This window comes from Chiloscyllium plagiosum, chromosome 12 (assembly GCF_004010195.1).
Source record: "Chiloscyllium plagiosum isolate BGI_BamShark_2017 chromosome 12, ASM401019v2, whole genome shotgun sequence".
Taxonomy (NCBI): Eukaryota; Metazoa; Chordata; class Chondrichthyes; order Orectolobiformes; family Hemiscylliidae; genus Chiloscyllium; species Chiloscyllium plagiosum.
In genome coordinates, this window is record NC_057721.1 from 26,774,654 (window position 1) to 26,795,644 (window position 20,991).

General features: G+C 38.2%; 1 protein-coding gene across 4 annotated transcripts in view; it reads right to left on the minus strand.

Moving 5' to 3' along the window:
- Positions 1-20,991, minus strand: part of il1rapl1b (interleukin 1 receptor accessory protein-like 1b) — a 1,390,568-nt gene that overhangs the window by 1,010,852 nt on the left and 358,725 nt on the right. The gene's annotated exons all lie outside the window — the stretch shown is intronic.

The window sequence follows — 20,991 nt, forward strand, 5'->3', positions numbered from 1 at the left end:
TTATTATTCATTGCTTTCAATAGAAGGTAAACACAGTCTATGTTAAAATGGATTTTTAAAAGTTCTTTTATCGAATATTGTGAATTGGATTGAGAAGGCCTTTTTTGACATTGTTTAGTTACAGGTTTGGAGGAAGGTTGTAAGTTTTTGACCCAACGACTAAATTAATGGTGATACCAAACAAGTCAGGATTGTGAGAGATTCAGAGGGGATTCACAGGTGATGGTGTTCCCATATGTCAGTGACAGTTGTCCTTCTAGTTTATAAAGATATCAGGTTCAGAAATCAAAAGGCACATGAAAAGGGTGAAACTCCTCAGTATGTGTGAAATGAGCTGTGTGATCTCAGATCATATGGAACTTGAGTCTCAGTCTATGGTGCTCCTGATAAGGCTTCCTTTTACCATCCTCTGTACATAGCATTTCAACAAAACCTTCTGCTGTTCAATTAAGGGTTTAGATCTCACATTACTACCTGGGAGCAAGACACACAAAACCAGAGTTGAGAAGTGCCTAAATTGAAATCCAGCAAAGGTGAACCATGAGTCAAGTCAGTTATCGAAACCCAGGAGGTGGGGAAAATACCTGGTGAACCTCAGCAATGACTGGGGCTAGCGATGACTTCAAGGTGTACCTCGATACTAATCCAGAAAATTGCAAATCCTCTACAGAAGCTGAAAAAAGTGCAAGTGAAGGTTCATAGCAAAATGCATGGTTAGCAACCCAGAAATCAATTAGCCAACAGTCAGTAAAATATTACAGTGAAAAAACACTTTGAGGCAAAGAAAGAAGCACTCAGAAGACAGACTAATGACAAGCACACAAAGAAACATAATGCTATCCAAGCCACAAAGGAACTTTAGCAGAGCCCTTAGCTAGTGCTGTAGAGAGTCTCAAGTGCAAACAGTCAGTCAGGCAGTCAGAGGGAAAGCTGCAATGGTTGTACAGAAAGTCAAGCATAGACAATCTGTGAGAATCTCAATACAGGATTTAGAGGGCCAGGATAAACTCTTTCTATGGGATATGGCAGGCCCACTGAAAATCTGATTGCCTGGACAGTGCATGCTTGCAAGATGAGATTTGTATGGAAGTGTTTAAATGGCAGAAAATTTACTTTTAAATTGAATAATCTTTTCAGATTTTAAGACATAATTCAGACCAAAAATCTTCAGACTATCCTCCATTAAACTTTGAGGCATGGGGGTACAAGAATTCGCGTAAGAGGCCAGCTGGATGCTACACTTCGCTGCAACAGAAAAAGCTGCAAACTACACCTCATTCATAATCATCACAACTATTTATTAAGTGGAGTTGCGTATATAGTTTTAGACACCCTTCCATCAGCAGACTATAAAGATACATCAGTCCTACTATTGAAAGACGGTGTCTCTATATTTCCTTCAAAACAAAAAGGTATAAATGGTCAAAAATGCACACCAAAGACGCCACCAAAGGATGTTCCAAGTGTGTTCTGAATATGGTTACAGAGAAGGAAAGCCAACAGGCAATTTATTAATTTACTATAATCTGAAATTTCTGAACCTTTGTGTATTTCGGCATTCAAGAGAGAGTGTGTTCCAGAAAACCCCTTTCTTTCAACGAGAATCTATCCTTTCTCAAAGAAGATAAAAAGGTAGTAAAATTGTCTACCTACAGCACAGAATCTGTCTTGGAAATGCAGCAGCGGAAACTGCAGGCACAGACAGATGAAGAGATTCCACCAAGAATAGAGAGCAAGATACTCTCTGCTGGTCCAGTCAGTAATAAAAGCAAGTGAAGCTTCAGAAACCTCTGTGGTCAGTAAAGTGATCACAAAAACTTCTTGCATCAAGAAATACAGAGCGAGAAATATTTCCACAATCTTGCAAAGAACAGGTCTCTGATCATCTAAACAAATTCAAGGCCACTGGAGCTCCAGTCAGGACAGGTAGTACCTCAGCTGCAGAGGCTAGCTTATTGAAACAAATCTTTGTAATCATGTGCAGAGAAAATCACGTAAGCTTGAAACATTGAAGAAAAAATTTCAAAGGCTCAACAAGTAGTAAAACAACGTCAAGTAGCAAAAAATAATTTATCCGAGGAGAAAGAGATGTTTAGGTTCATCCAGGTAAACCAATAACTAAAAGGAGAGCAAAATATATGAAATAATACATTGTGAGTAAGGTTGATTTTATTCCTGATGAAGGGCTTTTGCCCGAAACGTCGATTTTGCCTGTCCTCGGATGCTGCCTGAATTGCTGTGCTCTTCCAGCACCACTGATCCAGAATCTAAGTTACATAGGTGTTGTTTTTGGATTTCAAAGTGTTCAAAGTGATTTTTTTGACTAAAGGCCCAAGAATCCATCTGGAACAGTGACAAAATTCAGCATTTGACAGACAGCAGGTGACCCCTGTTATCAATATAAACTTTTTTTAAAAACTTCCGCTCACAAAGTATCAGAGTAAAGTGCCGGAGCAAGTTTAGTTTCAGTTCGAGGAGTACAGAGACCCATTATCCAAGGAGAAGTGTCTCATTTATACATCTGCCAAATCAGGAGAGAGATTGATTAGAAATCTGCAAGTTATTAGAACTAAGAAAACTTGGGCTCTCAGATTTGTGAAAAGTTCATGTCAGCAGATTTGCAAAAGACTCATCAGGTTGTCTTCACAATCCTCAGCAAATTAACCGTCAGGGGTCAGTAAAGTCCAACCCTGAAGAGTTGAGATAGGAGTGTAATTTCTCTGGATTTGCGTGTCTGTAATCGAGTGTCAAGATGCATGTTGAGACTCAGTTTTGCTGTGTTTTACAATCCTTCTAACTGTTTTCTATAGTTTGAAAGCTTGCCTTTCTTCCCCTTCAGTTGTGATAAAAAAATCAGTAGCATTGTGTGAGCACAACTCCATAACTAATCACCAGATAGGTCATAAAAGTAAAAAAAAATCACATTAAGTTTTCAAGGTTTCATTCTGGTGTCTGACTTGTCCAGTAGTACCATTAGCAGGGGCCATAACCATAGTCTTAGTATTTAAAAAAAAATTATTAAGCCAACTTCTTGTTTTCATTCACTACATTGGTAAATATAAGGTATAGTGGTATGTTATAAAGATATGCTCCCAAAAAACTTCTATTGCACAAGACATCTCATAAAATATACATCATGTAAATGATTTTGGCACACGTCAAAAATGATGCAATCAACAGCACATACTCACACATTCTTTGTTAATTATGCAAATTCTAATCAGGCTTTTAGAAATAAGTGGAACTATTCAATCTCTGTAATCCATTTAAACCATGTAAAATATTAAATGCTGCTGCTTTAGAAGTCACAGTGGAGTACCCTTATGCCTAAACTATTAAACCTGTGGTTTCATGTAGAATTCATAATCTTAGTCATGTCACTGGAGAGAAGATGCACAGCCTTCATGCAGTATTTTCCCCTCAGGGGCAGGAGGGAATCAGTGGAAATGTGATGGCCAGCCCACTGACAAATGGCCTGGAGCAGTTGCCAGTTGAGTGGTGTTGGCAAAGTTCATGTTGAACCAGACTGTTCATCCACCCGCCTCGCCACAGGAGTTGCAAGGCCCTTTCTAATCTTTCTGTGGAGTAAAGTGGAGGAGAAACAGAGAAGAATTTACACTGTCTGAATAGTATTGATTTTATTCAGAACAATTTCCACAGACATTGATTTTGAAGTTGGTCCAGAGTAGATAGTGAATATTTAGCAGAACATTAGTTCAAATAGAACTTAAATGAGTGATTGAAATGACTGTTAGAAACACGGTAATTTATTTACATTAAACATAATTTGTTGCTTCAATAAGATAACAACTTGAAGCAAAAAATCCTATAAAGTCTAATATTAAACAATTACAATGTTATGCAATTAGCTCTCTAGTAAAGTACTGAGTTTTTGAACTGATTTTTGATTCAAACATATTAACAGCATTGTTTTCACAATGTGAAGCATTCACTTATCTACTAAACATTGGGTCAGGGTAAAAAGTGAAAGTATTTCTGGTTGTTTTGCATCTCCAGAGAAAAAGAATAAAAGCTGACCTAATTCATTTATATATACAGCTAAAGAATACAAGCCTTCTGGCTGAAGTCCTTTGGAAACTTTGATATTTTTGAAGCCATTTCACTGTTCTTTTCAATGTTCAACTTCACTATATGGGTATGCTTCCAATTTTACTGGAAGTGACAACTCTTCATTCATATATTCCACAATAATTCAATGTCCTACAAAATGCATATCAGCAAGCTTTACGCATGCAAGCCTGCTTTAAGCAAGCAAAGTCAGTGGTTAAACCAAATGATTTCAGCAAAATAAAAGTTCCACATCATTAAATTCTAACATCGACAGATTTTTCTTTCCCCTCAAGACATTTGGTTTTTGAAATTCAATCATGTCCAAAACTGGGGCATAGGGTACATGGTGCCTTTTCACACGGATGCAAGGACCACATGAAATTAATGTTGGCAGCTCATTATCATGGGCCAGGCATATTGCCAAGACTGCCTATGGTATTTATTGGCTTTACACCTGTTTGAGAAAGGGGGGGGGGGGGGGGGGGGCAGAAATCAAGCTTCACACACACTAGTTAAAGTCGGTTGGTGCTTCTTAAAGTAAAAAGCACATCCTCGCTAAAGCCACAAAGGAAAGTGACTGAAGCAGCAAACGGTTGGAAGACATGCACATTTGCTCCCGTGGATTTCCCATGCCACACTGGGGGCATGGTCCATTTGGTGGACCAGGTAAGAGCGCTCCTGTTATTGTGCTAAAGAAAGAAACATCTGGGAAATATCAGTGTGGTAAGAGATTACAAATACAATGCTAGGGAACCTAGTTCACAACAAGGAGCTGTAATGTAGAATTTTCCAACAATCTCTCTAGAGTTACAAACATACAAATCAACATCCTGGAAACTAGCTCCTCAGATGCTGCCTGACCTGCTGTGCTTTTCCAGCATTACACTCTTGACCCTCCACTACCAAAGCCCAGTGGAATCATTGTGTGCCATCTACAAGTTTCATCACAAAAGCTCCTTCAATCTTCCAAAATTGCAACCACTACCACTTCAAAGGACAAGAGCGGCAGGTGCATGGGAACATCACCACCTTCAAATTCTTCTCCTAGCCACACACCACCCAAACCTGAAATTATATTGCTATTTCTTCACTGTCACTGAGTCAAAATGTTGGAACTTAACAGTGAGTAGGTGGACCACCAGATGGACTGCAGTGGTTATAAAAGACAGTTCACTACCATCACCTTCACAAGAACAGTTAAGGGCGGATAGGAAATGCTGGCCAAGCCAGCATTACCAAATTCTATCAACAATTTTAAGGAAATGAACCTCTTGCTCTCTGTTCAATGCTTTGCACATGCAGCCTCTTACCGATTCACACCTCAATGTCTCCTTACTATTGTATAAACACTGCAGCACCTCACTTCCTCTCCCATTCAAATGCTCTGCACCTTCTGCTTTACTTATTATTGTAACCTGCCTTCCTTATGTCTAACTGTGTGCATATATTACATCTTCTTCAGCAGGCCCTTCATATTTAGGATGGCTTTCTTTATCTTTAGTGTTGTGTGTCCTGAGGTGACTGAACAGTTCAAAACTGGATCTGCACACCCTGTCATTGATGGGAGAGATGATGGTAGTGGGTGGGAAGGATGCTTGGGTGTGACACAATTTTGTGCTCCTTATGCTTGCCTTTCAGCTGGCTCTGTGAGAAATTTAAAACAATTGACATCAGCAGGAATGCTTCTTCTCTAGTTTAGGTGGTCTTCAAAAAGAGGGTGCTGCATTCTTTTTTCCCCAAGAGACCTTGAAGATGATCCTGAAGCTCAAAGTAGAGATAGCTTGTTATTTTTTGGGAGTGGGGATGGGTCCTGTCAGGTATGTGGATAATGTGGCCTACCTACTTATTGACACTAACTAGTGACTTAAGGTTAGGGCTGCTGGCCTGAGAGAGGACATGAATATTTGCTAGAGGAAGCAGTACTAATGTCACTGTACTATAAAATCGTACCATGCCAGATGGTAAGATTGAATTAAAAAAACAGGAATGAAAAGATAGCCTAATAATAATTAGATCATTACTGCTGATTGTCATACAAATTCATCTGGTTTATCAATCTGGAGGAAGGAAGGAAATCTGCCATCCTTTGTTGGTCTGGTCTACATGTGACACCATACTCTTAGCGATATGGTTTTCTCTCAACTGCTTGCTCGGAAATTAGAGATCAGAAACAATGCCTACATACTCTGAATAAATAAAAAATATTTATTGCAATCTATCCCAGCATGGATTTACAGGGTTTTACAGATGCATTCCTGGTGATGTATCTTGAAGAAATTGATTAACTGAATGCTGTTCAAAGTCCATGTCTCTGACATGTACAGGAGGACAGACAACATTGTAGCCTGGCAGAAGAGGGCATTATAGTTTAATGAGCTTGGTGTTGGGTGTGAGGCCTTTGTCATTATATACTCTTTTCTTCAGTCATCCAAACGTTGCACTAGCACAGTGGACATGACGTTGAGTTTCTCAACAGGAGCTTCAAAAGCACGTGAAATGATCCATGTTGCCCAGTGACTCACCATGGATCCTGCTTGTCAGAATGAAGTGTTATGCAGTGGGAGCAGGCTGGCAGAACAAATTGCTTTCCAGATATTTAGTCTTGTAGCCATTCTCTCATACACTTCTGTGCATGGCCCAATGGGGGTTTGGAGCCTGTCCTCAAAGTGTGCAGCAGCAAGTGACAATTGCATACAGTGGTGTGATTACAGAGATTGGGGTGGTCTTGGTTCTGATCTGGAGGTGATTTTGGTTGAATACCTTCCTACTCATCCTAAAATGTAATTCCATGCTGGCAGGTAGCTTCATGGAGAAAAGAGGGAGTGTGGTGGTGAGATGGATAGAAAAGAACATTACAGTGTAATGACATAGCCTGCTTGATCCCGGTTTACACTCATGTTGGGTCCATGGCAAATCCATTAGTGAAGGTTATTACTTGCATGCCAAAGTCCACCAGATGCAGAATGGTGATGAATTTCTACAGGTACTTAAATTTGAGGAGGATGCTCCATCATCCCTCCTGGTTGAGAGAGATTTGAAGACCATTGACCTCACAAAGAAAGCCTTACAGAGAGAGAGATTGCTGCTACTTACTGCACTTTTCTTGGATTTGCCTTGCTGTGAAGATCATGTCCTACGTGCCTCTCGATGGATGGAATGCACATTGCAACAAATCTGGCGAGACTGTTGAGCCACTGGAATGAGGCAATTGAGAAAGCTTCTTGTAATGCCCTTGTCCATTATAGACAGTAGGGTTACCACTCTGGAGTTACGGCAATCAATCTAATCTCATTCCTTGAAGATGGTTACAATTGTGATGTCTCAGATTCCCTAGCTTGCTCGTCTCCTTCCAGATGAGGAAAGGTATTTGGCAACTATTCTCCACCATATTTTAGTACATACATAGGAATTCTGTCTGTGATGACTGCTTTAGTGTTTCTTCGCCATTTGATGACCTTTGAAGCTTATATTGGACTGGGGATGTGCTGAGGTGGTGGAGGCTAGTATGTTATGGGATGTGGTGGAAGCACTCATGTTGGATGACTGAGCTTCAGTTGAAGAGCTCCTTAAAGTGCTCCTTCAAACAACTGTTGCCTGTCACTGTGCCCTCAGTAGGCACCTCTCCTTTCTTAACTCCCATCCTTGGCTGCTTGTGTTGCAGAAGTTTTGACTACACAGAAGAAATCATGCAAAAACTGGCTGTTGGTCACTTGCTGAATATTCTGTGCTCTCTCCACACTATTTGCTCTTTATGCCTTTTGTTTTTGTCAGACCTCTATATTCAGACTACCAACCTACTATTTCTCCCCTCAAATTTTGGTTACAGTTCAAGAACTCCATGCAGCTTTGACTTAGTAGTTCCTCACTCTCCAATTTCTTTTGTCAAACCAGTCTTGATGTTATAGATAGCATGGACCAGACTAAACACTCTCAAGATATATTAAGAAAATACCTTTAAAATAAGAAAGTGTTATGATCTAGTTAAGTGTAGAGTGTTCTGATCCAGGTGCAATTCAATTGGTCGAATTACCCAACATTAAGCAAAACACACTTTATTTTTACATGACAGTTCAAATAGAGACAATAAAAAGAAAAGGATTAACTTATCTATAACTATCAAGAAAATCATCTACATTTTAACTACTACAAATAACTGTTCCAATGCAGTAATAGGTCATAATCCAATGCCTTTGGCAAAGGTGAATTCAGTAAAATAGATTGTCTTACATGCAATTCCAGCAGCAGGAAGAGAACCCAAGCTTTTAGCTATAACTGAGAGAGGAACAAGAGCTTCCACATCCAGCTTCAAGACCCCAGCAAAGGCTGAAAGCGAAAGCAAAAAACCTTTGCTCTGTGGGAACTGGACACCACCCATTCAGGCTGTATCATTGTTCCAACTTGGAAAAAACTCAATTCCCACAAACTCTTTAGATTATTGGCTTCGTGAGGACTGCTCATCACCCAACTTTTCATTATAAGAAAAACTAGGACAAAACTGGAGCAGTGGATGTGGTGTACATGAATTTTAGCAAAGCATTTGATGAGATTCCCCATGACAGGCTCATTCAGAAAGTAAGGAGCCATGGGATACAGGGAAACATGGCTGCCTGGATACAGAATTGGCTGGCCCATAAAAGACAGAGGATGGTAGTAGATGGAAAGTATTCAGCCTGGAGCTTGGTAACCAGTGGTGTTCCATCGGGATCTGTTCTGGGACCTCTGCTCTTTGTGATCTTTATAAATGACTTGGATGAGGAAGTGGGGGGATGGGTTAATAAATTTGCTGATGACATGAAGGTTGGTGGAGTGGTGGATAGTATGGAGGGCTTTTGTAGGTTGCAATGGGACATTGACAGAATGCAGAACCGGGCTCAGAAGTCAGCTGGTTGAACTCAGATGGAGTTCAACCTGGAAACCTGTGAAGTGATTCATTTTGGAAGGTCGAATATGAATGCAGATCATAGGGTTAAAGGCAGAATTCTTGGCAGTGTGGAGGAAGAGAGGGATCTTGAGGTCCACATTCATAGATCCCACAAAGTTGCCACCCAATTTACTCGGGGTTGTTAAGAAGGCATATGGTGTGTTGGCTTTTATTAGCATGGGGATTGAGTTTAAGAGCTGCGAGGTCATGCTGCAGCTCCACAGAGCCCTGGATAGACCACACTTGGAACACAATTGTGTTCAGTTCTTATTACCTCATTCTAGGAAGAATATAGAAGCTCTAGACAGGGTGCAGAGGAGATTTACCAGGATGCTGCCTGGACTGGAGGGTATGTCTTATGAAGAAAGGTTGAGGAAGCTAGGGCTTTTCTTATTGGACCAAAGAAGGATAAGAGGTGACTTGATCGAGATGTACAAGATGTTGAGAGGCACAGATAGAATGGATAGCCAGAGTCTTTTTCCCCAGGGCAGAAATGTCTAACACGAGGGGGCATAATATTAAGGCAATTGGAGGAAGGTTTAGGAGAAATGTCAGAGGTAGGTTCTTTACACAGAGAGTGGGGGGGGGGGGGTGCATGCAATACACTGCCAGCAATGGTAGCACCATTAGATACTTTAGGGACATTTAAGGGACTCTTAGATAGGCACATGGAAGCTAATACAATGAAAGGTATGTTGGTTAGTTTGATCTTAGAGTAGGCTAAAAGATCGGCATAACATCGAGGGCCAAACAGCCTGTAGTGTGCTGTACTGTTCTATGTTCTAAAATACACCTCTTAAAACCCTAGTATCGTCACTCCTCATTCCTTTAAAAAACCATCAATAAAGATGGCTTTATTTTTAAAAACTTTTAGCCTGACACTATTAGTAAACTACAATACATATACATTACATTGGCTCTAAGCATGCAAGACTTCATGATAAAATCCAGTTCAGTCCAGCTTTAATTTTCTCACCATTATATGTCTGTCTTCTTTCAGAATCGTGACATGTCAGCAATTACGTTCTCTCGTGCTGCCAAGTGTATAATTTTCAAATTAAATGGCTTCAGTAATGGGCTCCCTGTAAACAGTCTGGAATTTTTATCCTTAATTTTTTCCAAAGACTTTAAGGGGTTATGATCAGTATACACACCTGTCTCAGACACATAAATCTTCTAGGAGAGGATTGCAGATGCTGGAGATCAGAGCTGAAAATGTGTTGCTTGAAAAACGCAGCAGGTCAGGCAGCATCCAAGGAGCAGGAGAATCAACGTTTCGGGCATGAGTCCTTCTTCAGGAATCCTGAAGAAGGGCTCATGCCCGAAACGTCGATTCTCCTGCTCCTTGGATGCTGCCTGACCTGCTGCGCTTTTCCAGCAACACATTTTCAGCTCAGACACATAAATGGCAATATGAATGTTAAAATGTTGTAACACCAACACCAAGCTCAAGGTCTCCTTCTCAATTGCGTAATATTTCTGTTGATGATTATTTCATTTTCTGGAAAAATAGCCAATAGGTCTTTCTATCTTTTTATCTTCTTCTTGCAAGAGTACAACACTAACACCCACATCATTCGTATCGATAGCTTTGGTGTGGCTAACACTGGAGCAGGGGTTAACAGAGCTTTCAGTCTGTCAACTGCCTCCTGACATTCCTCCGTCCACTGAAATTTTCTGCACTTCTTCAGTAAGTCAAATTTAGTAAAACAGGTTGTCTCACATGCAATTCTAACAGTAGGAAGAGAACATCAGCTTTTAGCTGTAACAGAGGGGAATAAAAGCTTCCACATCCAGCTTCAAGACCCGAGCAACTGCAGAAAGCTAAAACTAAAAACCCTGGTTCTGTGGGAGCTTGATCAAGCTGTTGTCCCAACCTTTAAAAAAAACCAAAGCCTCACAAGCTGTTTACTTTATTGCCTTCAAACGGACTTCTCCAGACCTCTGTCTCAACCTTTTTTTTCAGAAAAGAAATGGGACAAAACACATCTCTTAAAACTATGGTATCATCACACAGGTAAGAAACTAAGAGTCTCCTTCTAAGTGTTGTTTTATCTTTAAATCTGACTTGGATTTGAGAGTTAGAAACAAAAAGTTTTGCCACTAGGAAGCAGTTTCCAGTGGAATTCCAGAGGGTTCACATCCAGATCACTTGCTTTGTGTAGTATCAATATATGATTGATTTGGACTTTAATGCAGACATCATGGTCAAGAAGTTTGCAGACATTAATGTGGTTCTGATATCACAATGATCCAGGTCTTCTGCCAGCATGATATTGAACTGCATCCCAATCATGTACATATTTCAGTTATAAGTTGCGTACAAAGCAAATTTGTTTTCACCTGTGTTGTATATCGCATGTGGAAACAGTACACAAAAATTAGAAAATCATAAACATAAAACAGTGTTATAATTACCACTTACTTATAAATAAATTGTCTAATTTTCACAAAATTTTCCTGAATAATGTTCTCTTAACTGCTCTATTATTGCACCCTGCTTCTTCCCATCAATTATCGAAGAACATATCACTTCTACACCAAATGCTGAAGTGTGGTTCAGTAAGTATCACAGCTGTTATAGTGATATTCATTCCTTTGTGAAGAGAAATGAGTCAGAAAATGAATTCAAATGCAAATAAGCACTTGAATACTAATTATATAAATTTGCATTATTTATCATGAAAATATATAAATTTGCATTTTGATCTTCTTTAATGTAGTACAATGGCTTCATACCCTGTACAAACCAGAACTAAGGATGATCACATAACCAGAGGAGAAACTACTTCACAGAGCCATTAGGCATGATCAAAATTTAAAAATTCATTCAAAGACATTGATGCCCTACATGTTGGAATCTGCCTTGGATTCTCCTGTTGCAATTTGTCATTTATTAGTTTGTGATGAGTAGCGTATTGCCAGCTGGCATATCTACACATAAGGAATGGGTTAGCTCTATGAGTGGATCACTGTGCACCAAATGTTTTTGAAAATGTTGCTGCAGTCATTTTCAGAAAAATAGTTTTCAGGTGGCCCCATTTCTAAAAGTGAACTACTTTCTATTTCCTTTGCTTCTTAGTGTGCTAATTCCAGCTTAAACCAGATGAGCAATTATATCAGACCTATGTGGTCATATTTCGCAGATGAGCTGCTAAATTGCCATCAGCAAACAGATTGGGGAACATGTTATTTGTGGTCCCCTCACTCCTCTGCACAAATATTCACATATACTCTAGCCAGCTGAGAGAAATCAAAAAGGATGAATCTAGCCAATCTTCACCGGCCTAACACAAGGGCAGTTAGATCAACTTTAGTGATCCAATTGTTGTTGTCTCAAACACAGAATAGTATCAAAATCTTGGATCTTTGCATTCTGTGGGTTCATTTCCACACAGTGCAGGGATCAGCTGATTCATTGGGAATGCGCTCTACACCTCAATAAACTTTTGGTAATTTGATAACTGAGGACAAACAGGAGGTTATTAGATTACAATGGAAGAACATTATAATCAGGAGTATGTCATATCCTGAGTCTGACCCATCTTCAGTAAGATCAGGGCTGATTTCATAATGGGCTTAACTATTGGAAGGCCTCCCTATGAACTTCATTGCCTTCTAAATCAGACATTTGTCTAGCTTAAACTTGAATATATTAAATCACTGAGCCTCCATTGCCCTGTGTGAAAGACGATTTCAAAGGCTAACTGATGTTTTCTGGATCTAAAATGGATCAAAAGGAGTTAATACTGAGAAGTATCATATGTGCCAGACACTGAGGTGATGTCATGTGGATTTGAGAGTAGAACAGTTTGGGTTCCCGAAGGAGTAAGGCTTGATATCTGATTCTCCTTAAAATCTCTGCAACAATATCCAACATATCAATGTAGTCTGTAATTAGTTACCAATGTGTAATACGCTATATCTTGTTAACTACAACAGATTCTTCTAGTTAGACCAAGAAGTGATTTTGCTTTACATTAAACTAAGCAGGGCTAATAGTATCCGACACTTAAATTAAATGCTAGCACAAACCTTCATCGTGAGCAGCAGCTAACACAATGTGATGCCTTAATGTTCTCATGCGATACTCACAAACTTCTGAGAAAAGACATTTCTCCTCCTCTCATGAAATGGAAGACCTTTTATTTGTAAAACTGTGCCTCCTTACTTGATTTAACCCATGAGGGAAACATTCTCTCAACATCTACTCTTAGCTGTCAAGCCCCCTCAGAATCTTGTGTTTCAACAAGATCACCTCTCATATTTATAAACTCCAAAGTAGTACAGGCCCAATGTGCTCAACCCTTCCTCTTAAAAACAACTTCATTCTGGAATTAGCCAGGCACATATATATATATATATATATACTGCTTCCAATGTAAGTACTTTCCTCTTTAAAGTAAGGATACTACTCACAATTCTCTCAGTGCCATCCTTGTACAGTTGTCAGAAGACTTCCCTACTGTTATATTCCATGTCTTTTCATCTTCTATTTACCTGTTATACATGCACACTAATTTCTTGTGATTCATGTGTGAAGAGTCCCCTCTGTACTGAAGCATTCTTCAATCTCTCTGTAGATAATTAATATTCTGCTTCTCTACTCCCCTTGCCAAAGTGGACAACTTCACTTTTCCAACATGTTCCGTCTGCCAAGTTCTGGCAAATAATACAAGTGAAAGAACACACCAGATGAACAATCTGGTTCAACTGATAAGATTGGAACATCACAAATAAATGTATTTCTTAAAGTTGACACTTCAGCTGGTAATGCAACTGCAAATTCTCAGCTTAAGTAAATAAAGTTATGTAAAACTTTACAAACTTGATGTTAGTTATCTGTTGGATTATTCCTCACACAAGATGTAGCCACAATCTTCCTGATCTAACTTGTGAACTTGCAAATGCTGTTTTAGACAGCCCTTTTTACTAATTGTCCTCCATCATTTTGCAAACAACTGCAACACTTTAAAACTATTAAAAGTGCAGATTATTGTTGACTTATCCTCCCTAAACATTTACAACAGCAAATTGTTTTTTGCTCTCACAGAACTTGAGTACTGCTGTGAAAAGACACATTTTGTCCAAGCTTTCAGATTTGCACTCATCAAGACATTCTGCAAGAATACAATTTCAAAGGGCAAAAGGAGCAGTTATACTGCATGAGTGAATCAACCATTGCTGGTCCTTTGTAGGGCAATGTCTTGATCAGAGTCAAATTGTCTAAATTAAAGAATCAGCATGAGTATTTAGCATCGAGCACATTCTCCATGGCAACAGCTCCACCAGAGTCCATTTGCAAGCCAGTTAACATCCTCCTTTCATTCATTTTTGTTTTCCCCTTGAATTTGTATTCTTGTGAAGTGCACTGATGAGTACAAGACAAAAAATTTAAACAAAATGTGTATCTTTTTCTCAGTGATGTTCAAAGAAATTTTGTGGAAATCTAAAAATCTATGTCTATAGGGTTTAGCCAATTGCCAGTGCATTCTTAACACCTATATGATACTGCACTAGAATTATACCACAGATAGTATAAAACCCAAGTCCTGTGAAGCTTCTTCTCCCTGAGTATTTTTTGTATTGCAAACCACCTTTAAAATTAGCTTGATACATACTCCAGAATTAATTAACTGTGAAGCTTTGGAGTGCCATCCAAATTATTGTACAAACGTCTGTTATGATGAATCAGAGATAAAACAGCAAGAGACCCCATGAAAAAGAGTTAATGTTTCAGTATTATGAAACAGTCATCATTTCTCTCCAAATAAGTTGCTAGACATGCTGAGGACTTTTAACATTTGCAGTGTTTCTTTCATATTTCCAGTATTCACAATATCTTGCTTTTGATATTTTGGAGGTGTTTTCAAATTTATAAATAAAATTAAACTGCCAAATATCCAATCATTTATGAACTACAAATTCAGTTATTATTTTATTTAAATTGTGTTGTGCAATAATAATGTTGAATATAAAAATTAAAATTCTTTGGTTTGAGGTGTCTTCCTTCCATTGATTCTGTCTATACTTTCCACTGCCTTGGGAAAGCAGCCAACATAATTGAAGATCTCTCCCACCTTGGCTATACTCTCTTTCACCCTATTCCATTGGGCAAAAGATACAAAAGTTTGAAAACAGGAACCAACAGATTTAGGTACACTTTCTTCCCTGCTGCTATCACACATATGAATGGACCTTTCATAAATTACAGTTCATCTCTCTCTGCATCTTCTCTGTAGCTGCAACACTATATTCTGCATTCTATTCTATTGCCCTGATGCACTAATGTAAGGTATGATTTGTCTAATTATCATGCAAAACAATGCTTTTCACTGCACATTTGTACATGTGACAATAATAAATCAAATCACGTTAAGTCAACTCATTGTTCTATAAAAATGCAACTGTTAAGAAGTTTATTATTACTATCAGAGCGAAATTTAATCAACAAGTGCCAAGTATTCTTTTAATATTTAATGAACAGTTTCTTTGAGTATAATAAATAAAACAAATCTCTTTTTCAGTTTAACAAATAAATGTGTTTCTTTTAGGATGGAATGCAGAACTTCAGCACAAGCAATGACAACAACAATATGTAAATATAGAAATGGAAAGTTCCTAGCATTGGTCTCTTGTGAGCAAACTAAAGCATATAGCATTTTGTGGTACTGATTCTTTCCAGCAAGTTCACTTCAAAAGCATACTGGTATGATGACATGGAATAATTCATCAGAAACACTGACATGCCAGAAAATAGTGAAGTTATTGATGTGGTACATCAATATTTACCAAATACAAACAGAGAAGAGAGATTTGATTTACTTGTTGACAGTTACTGTGCCAACTGATTTTGATTGACTTGTACTTAGTCATCATCGATGTAACCAGATTCAGCCATTTCCCAAAAGCAATGCTGTAGCTGGTGTATCTCTAGAGATTGTGCAATCAGTAAGTTCTGAAAAATTATTACCTAAGTAGCCACTTCTCTAATAAGGGAGGCAATGGTTAATTAATTGCAATCACCAGTTTTAGTGGGAAATGAACAAGCACTGTTGGGCATGATAAAGATCAGGCTTATTATTTGCATATTACACTTTACTAATTATTTCCAACATATTAAACAGAGTTATTGGCAACAAATCAGAGTCAGCACTCCTGGTACCCAATGGAATTTGCAGGAATAAGCAGGTCAAAAACAGTATCAAATGTACTTTTGTCACAAATCAGACCTTCTGATTTCCATCTTCAATACAAAGATCTAATTTGAGACAAAGATGGAATTTATTCAGCCTGTGTTGTGCTGCAGAAATTATTTTACTGCCTTCCCCCCCCGCCCCCCCAAACTCCCACAGCAGAATGAGTAGCTGGTCTCCATAAGACACTTCCCTGCAGTGTTGTAGATAAACTAAAACAGAGGCATGACAAAATTAACATGCAAGCTACATCCTCTTGTTACATGGTATATTCCATCCATGGCTATAATTAAAAGCTTCGTGCAGCCTGGACACTCCTGAAGAGTGAAAACATTCCCATAACATTCATCCATAGCAGCATCCCCTAAAGTCTGTTTGCTCATGCAATTAAATCACGGCTGATTTGTTTCTTAATTTGCCTACTCACATTGATTTCGTAGCCCTTAATACACTTACCTCATAATAGAAAAACATATTGTGTCTTGCTTGCTTGCATCAAGCCTGGCAAATATTCATTGGACATTTTAGTAGTTACAGTGATTGCTCGTTATAGTTCAACTAATACCATTTGGTCAGAATTGACAATCCTTCCATTATTTCCAGACCTATTTATCAGCTTTTTTTTTATATGCAAGGTCTTTGCATAGCTCATTTGTTTCAGCTTTAAGTCTTTCGTGGTAACAACCCAGAAAAAATCACACTTCTGCGCACAGTCAATGCCATAAAGTCCAGTTAATTAGGAAGAGGAATAAATTTGATATTGCATGAACTGATGACCCATAGCAATTTGAAGCTCAAGGATCTTGAGCATTGATAATTGGTTGCAAATGAATTACATCTTCCAAGTAAATTTTAAAAGGAGACTCATCAGCAGTATTACTTTTAAAATGAAATCATTAAAGCAAACCAAATTCCTTTGTTATTTCCATTTTTAAGTGTTTGTGTTTGTTCTGATCGATGTTCACATAATTACAAGATTTAGTATCATTGTAATATTGTGACCCAACCCTCTGTCCTTGAAATGACCATCTAATTTCTGAAATGCCTTTTCTCCCTCATATCTACCTTTCTTGTCAATCTATGCTTCAGGCATTCAAATCATATTTCCTATACTGTCACAACTTTGAAATGTTTCAAAGTCATGATTGTGATTGTGGTGTAATTGCTGTTCTCCTACTCTGTAGTCTTTGAGCATATCAACTTATCTAATGCCTTGTCTTCCTTGTGCCATTAAGTAATTTGATCAAGTTTGATTGTATTCTTATCTATGCATTTCGAGTGATGGCTTCTTTCCCCATTTTTGCAATTTCACCTATTCCGAATCTAAACATGGTCCCAATAAAATTATTCCAAGGCATAAGATTAACTTCACTGTGCAGTTGTGCCTCCACCTACTCTCTGAAACCCTAGATTTCCTCCATTTTCTCAGACAGTGTGTCATCTGGATGAGCCACACATATCTCTAATCAAAGATAAGGAATTTCAAAATCAAAATTTTTGGCCCCTACCATCAATTTAGAATTCTCATTATAGATTCTGTACCTCCCTTAAGGCAATGTCTCAGATTGAGTCAGGCTTTTCACAACCTAATAATCCAATCTGGCCCTGAGCTAAGCATGCAAACTCATATCCTTTCCATTACAAAGGTTGCCAAGATATAACACCATAACACTATCTACCTCCTCTACTGCCTCAGTTTATTTGCTACTAAAATCCTCATTCATAACCTCCAAACAAGAGAACATTAATGTAAGAACATCATACAATCATTATATTTATAGCACAAGAGGCCCATTCACTGTACTAAGTCAGAATCAGTACTCTGCAAGAGGAACTAGTTCCACTCTCCCAGACTTCCCCATTGCTCCAAAGATTTTTTTCTTTGTGCTTAGATAATTCATTTTTGAAAGCCAGGTTGAATCCACCTTCACCTCATTCTCAGGTAATGTATTCAAGATCTGAACCACTGGCTGTATCCGCACATTTTTCCTCACAGCTCTTTTTTGTAACACCTTAAAATTATGCCCTTGGGATTTAAAAAAATATTATCTCTCACTTTTGTGATTAGAAATTTTATTTGCTATGAAAGGAAAGAAGAAACTTTCATTTTAATTTAATCAATAGATGCATTACCCTTATGCTAACATTTGTTAAAGAAGAAATTTATCACACTTATGTCTGTTCATTTCCAGAGTAATTAGTGCATTTGGACTTTTAATGTTACCCATTGATTAGCTACAATACCAACAGATTTATAACTTAGTTTTTTTTACAATTACCAAATTAAATTGAATTTCATAACAATTTTTTCATGGTAAGACTTATACTGTAAAAAATGAAAAAAAAAATCAACTAAACACTATCTAAACAGGACTGTACACGACCAAGGTACCACCTCCTTCAATGTTTTCACATGATTCAAATCCCCTGCTTGTGCAAGAACCAGTCCAACATCATGCCCAACTTCCAAAACATTCAATTCATTATTTTACTGAGCAATAACATTAAGTGACTACGAAAAGGTGTTTCTCTTGGTTTTAAGAGAATTACTCAACAGAATACCAGCAGTAAGGTTCATTCTGATGACTAAATAAATCATCCAAAAATGACAAGGAATTGAAAATCTATACAGGAAGATAGTAGAGTGAGAAACAAGAGCAAAAACAGAAGACAATGGGGAAAGAGAAAAAGATAATTCAAGGATAAGATTCAAATAGGGTCACAGTACAAAGCAATGTGAATGGGACTAGGAATGTTAAAAAGACAAGCCTTAAGGCCTTGTGTCTAAACACAAGAGCAGTCATAATAAAGCAAATTAATTAATTGCGCAAATAAATATATATGGGCGTAATTTATTGGGATTACAGAGACTTGGCAACAGGGGTGATCAGAGATGAAAACTGAATATCCAGATTTTAGAAAGGACAGGCAAAAAGGTAGGTGAAGTAGCATTACTTATTAGAGAGGACATTAGCACAATAGTGGTGAAAGATACTAACTCTGTTGAACTGGAATGCGTATGAGTTGAGAGTGTGATGCTGGAAAAGCATTGCAGGCCAGGCAGCATCCAAGGAGCGGGAGAATCAATGTTTCAAGCATAAGCCCTTCATCATTCCTCATAAGTCACGCTTTTCGACTCTGATCTCCAGCATCTACAGTGTTCACTTTCTCTTAAGTGAAGTCATGTCAGTTTCTCTAAGTAGAAAACAATAACCTGGGTTGTACATAGACCCCAAAATGCACTCGTAATGTTTGGGAAGGCACTAAATAGGAAATTATAGATGCAAGCCATAAAGCTGCAGCTGTAATTTGGGTGTCTTTAACTACATATTGATTGTGCAAAGCAAATATGTTGGATTAATATGTTGAGGAACTCACTAAAGAACAGGCCATGCTAGATTAGATATTGAGGAATAATAAGAAATAATTGGCAATCTAACTGTGTAAGACCCCTTCGGGAACAGTGACCACAATGTGTTAGATTTCTTCATTAAGGTGGAGATAGGTAGTTGATTAAAGAAAACTACTGTGAAGTGCAAGCTGGTTATAAGAAATTGGAAACATTACTTAAGGGGATGATGGTGGATAGACATTGGTAAGCATTGAAATCTTGTGAGAAGGAACTGCAGCAACTTTGCATACCAACATTTTTGTATAGCACTGGAAAAAAGAAAGATAGTCCGAACATGCTGAGCAAGAGATATTACAGATAATATTAGGTCCAAGAAAATGGTACTTGGAAAATATCAGTCTGTGGAATTGCCTGTCTCAGAAAGCGTATGAAAACACAATGTTTTCAAGAAGTTATATATAGCTCTTCATGTTAAAAGATGCAAAAGTGCTTGGAGTTGGAAGGTCAGCTATGATTATATTGAATGGGAGAGCTAGTTCACAGTACTCAATAACATATTCTTACTCTTATTTCTATAGTTCTACATTTCTGGATAGTGTTCATAGCCTTTACAATAGATGCATCACCATGTCACTTTAACCCTTGTTTCTGCCACTGTTACTAAATGATCAGACTGCTTATCTGATATCCAGTGCTGAATGAGCAACATTTTACTCCAATTAAAAATTAGGAAGCTTGAAGGCACTATTTTCAGTCACTGGTCCAAACTCTATTCCTAACTGTCAGTTGTATCTCTCTCCCTACTAAAAATCTGTCCAAAACTTTGTTGTCATATTTGACCTTGAGTGCATCCCAGTGGGACTCTGTTCTTCCCAGTCTGGCAGTTAGACACATTGTTTTGCCATTCTCATGTTCTGATCACTTAATCTGAATTATCAACATTTTTTCTCTCCCCGCACTCGACACTCCAATTCCCTCCCAACTAAAGCATAAATGTTGCCCCTCCACACTTCACGTCAGCTCTGATGAAGAGTCATCGAGCCTCGAAACATTAGCTTACTTCCTCTCCATGAAGGCTGTCTGACTCACTGTGATCTCCAGCATTTGTTGTTTCCAGTACAGATTCCAGTATCTACAGTAATTTGCTCCTCCTTTACCATTTTCAAACTGGATTATGACAATGTAAACCTGGCTGTTATCTTGCCCCTGTAAACTTGAACAAACTACACTGAATAAAACACGTGTTCAAGTTCAATTACTTGCAACGTAGAGAAAATGCCCATAAATATCAATACATTGTTATGATCAGCTAATTTGCTTATTGTGATTTTGATCCAAGGATAAATACCTCCCTTGCTCTTCTTTGAAGTTGTGCCTTGAGAAGATTTACAATTTACACTCCAATAAGTATCACAATAAGTTGAAACTCCGACATGCTGTATTGCAGTCGA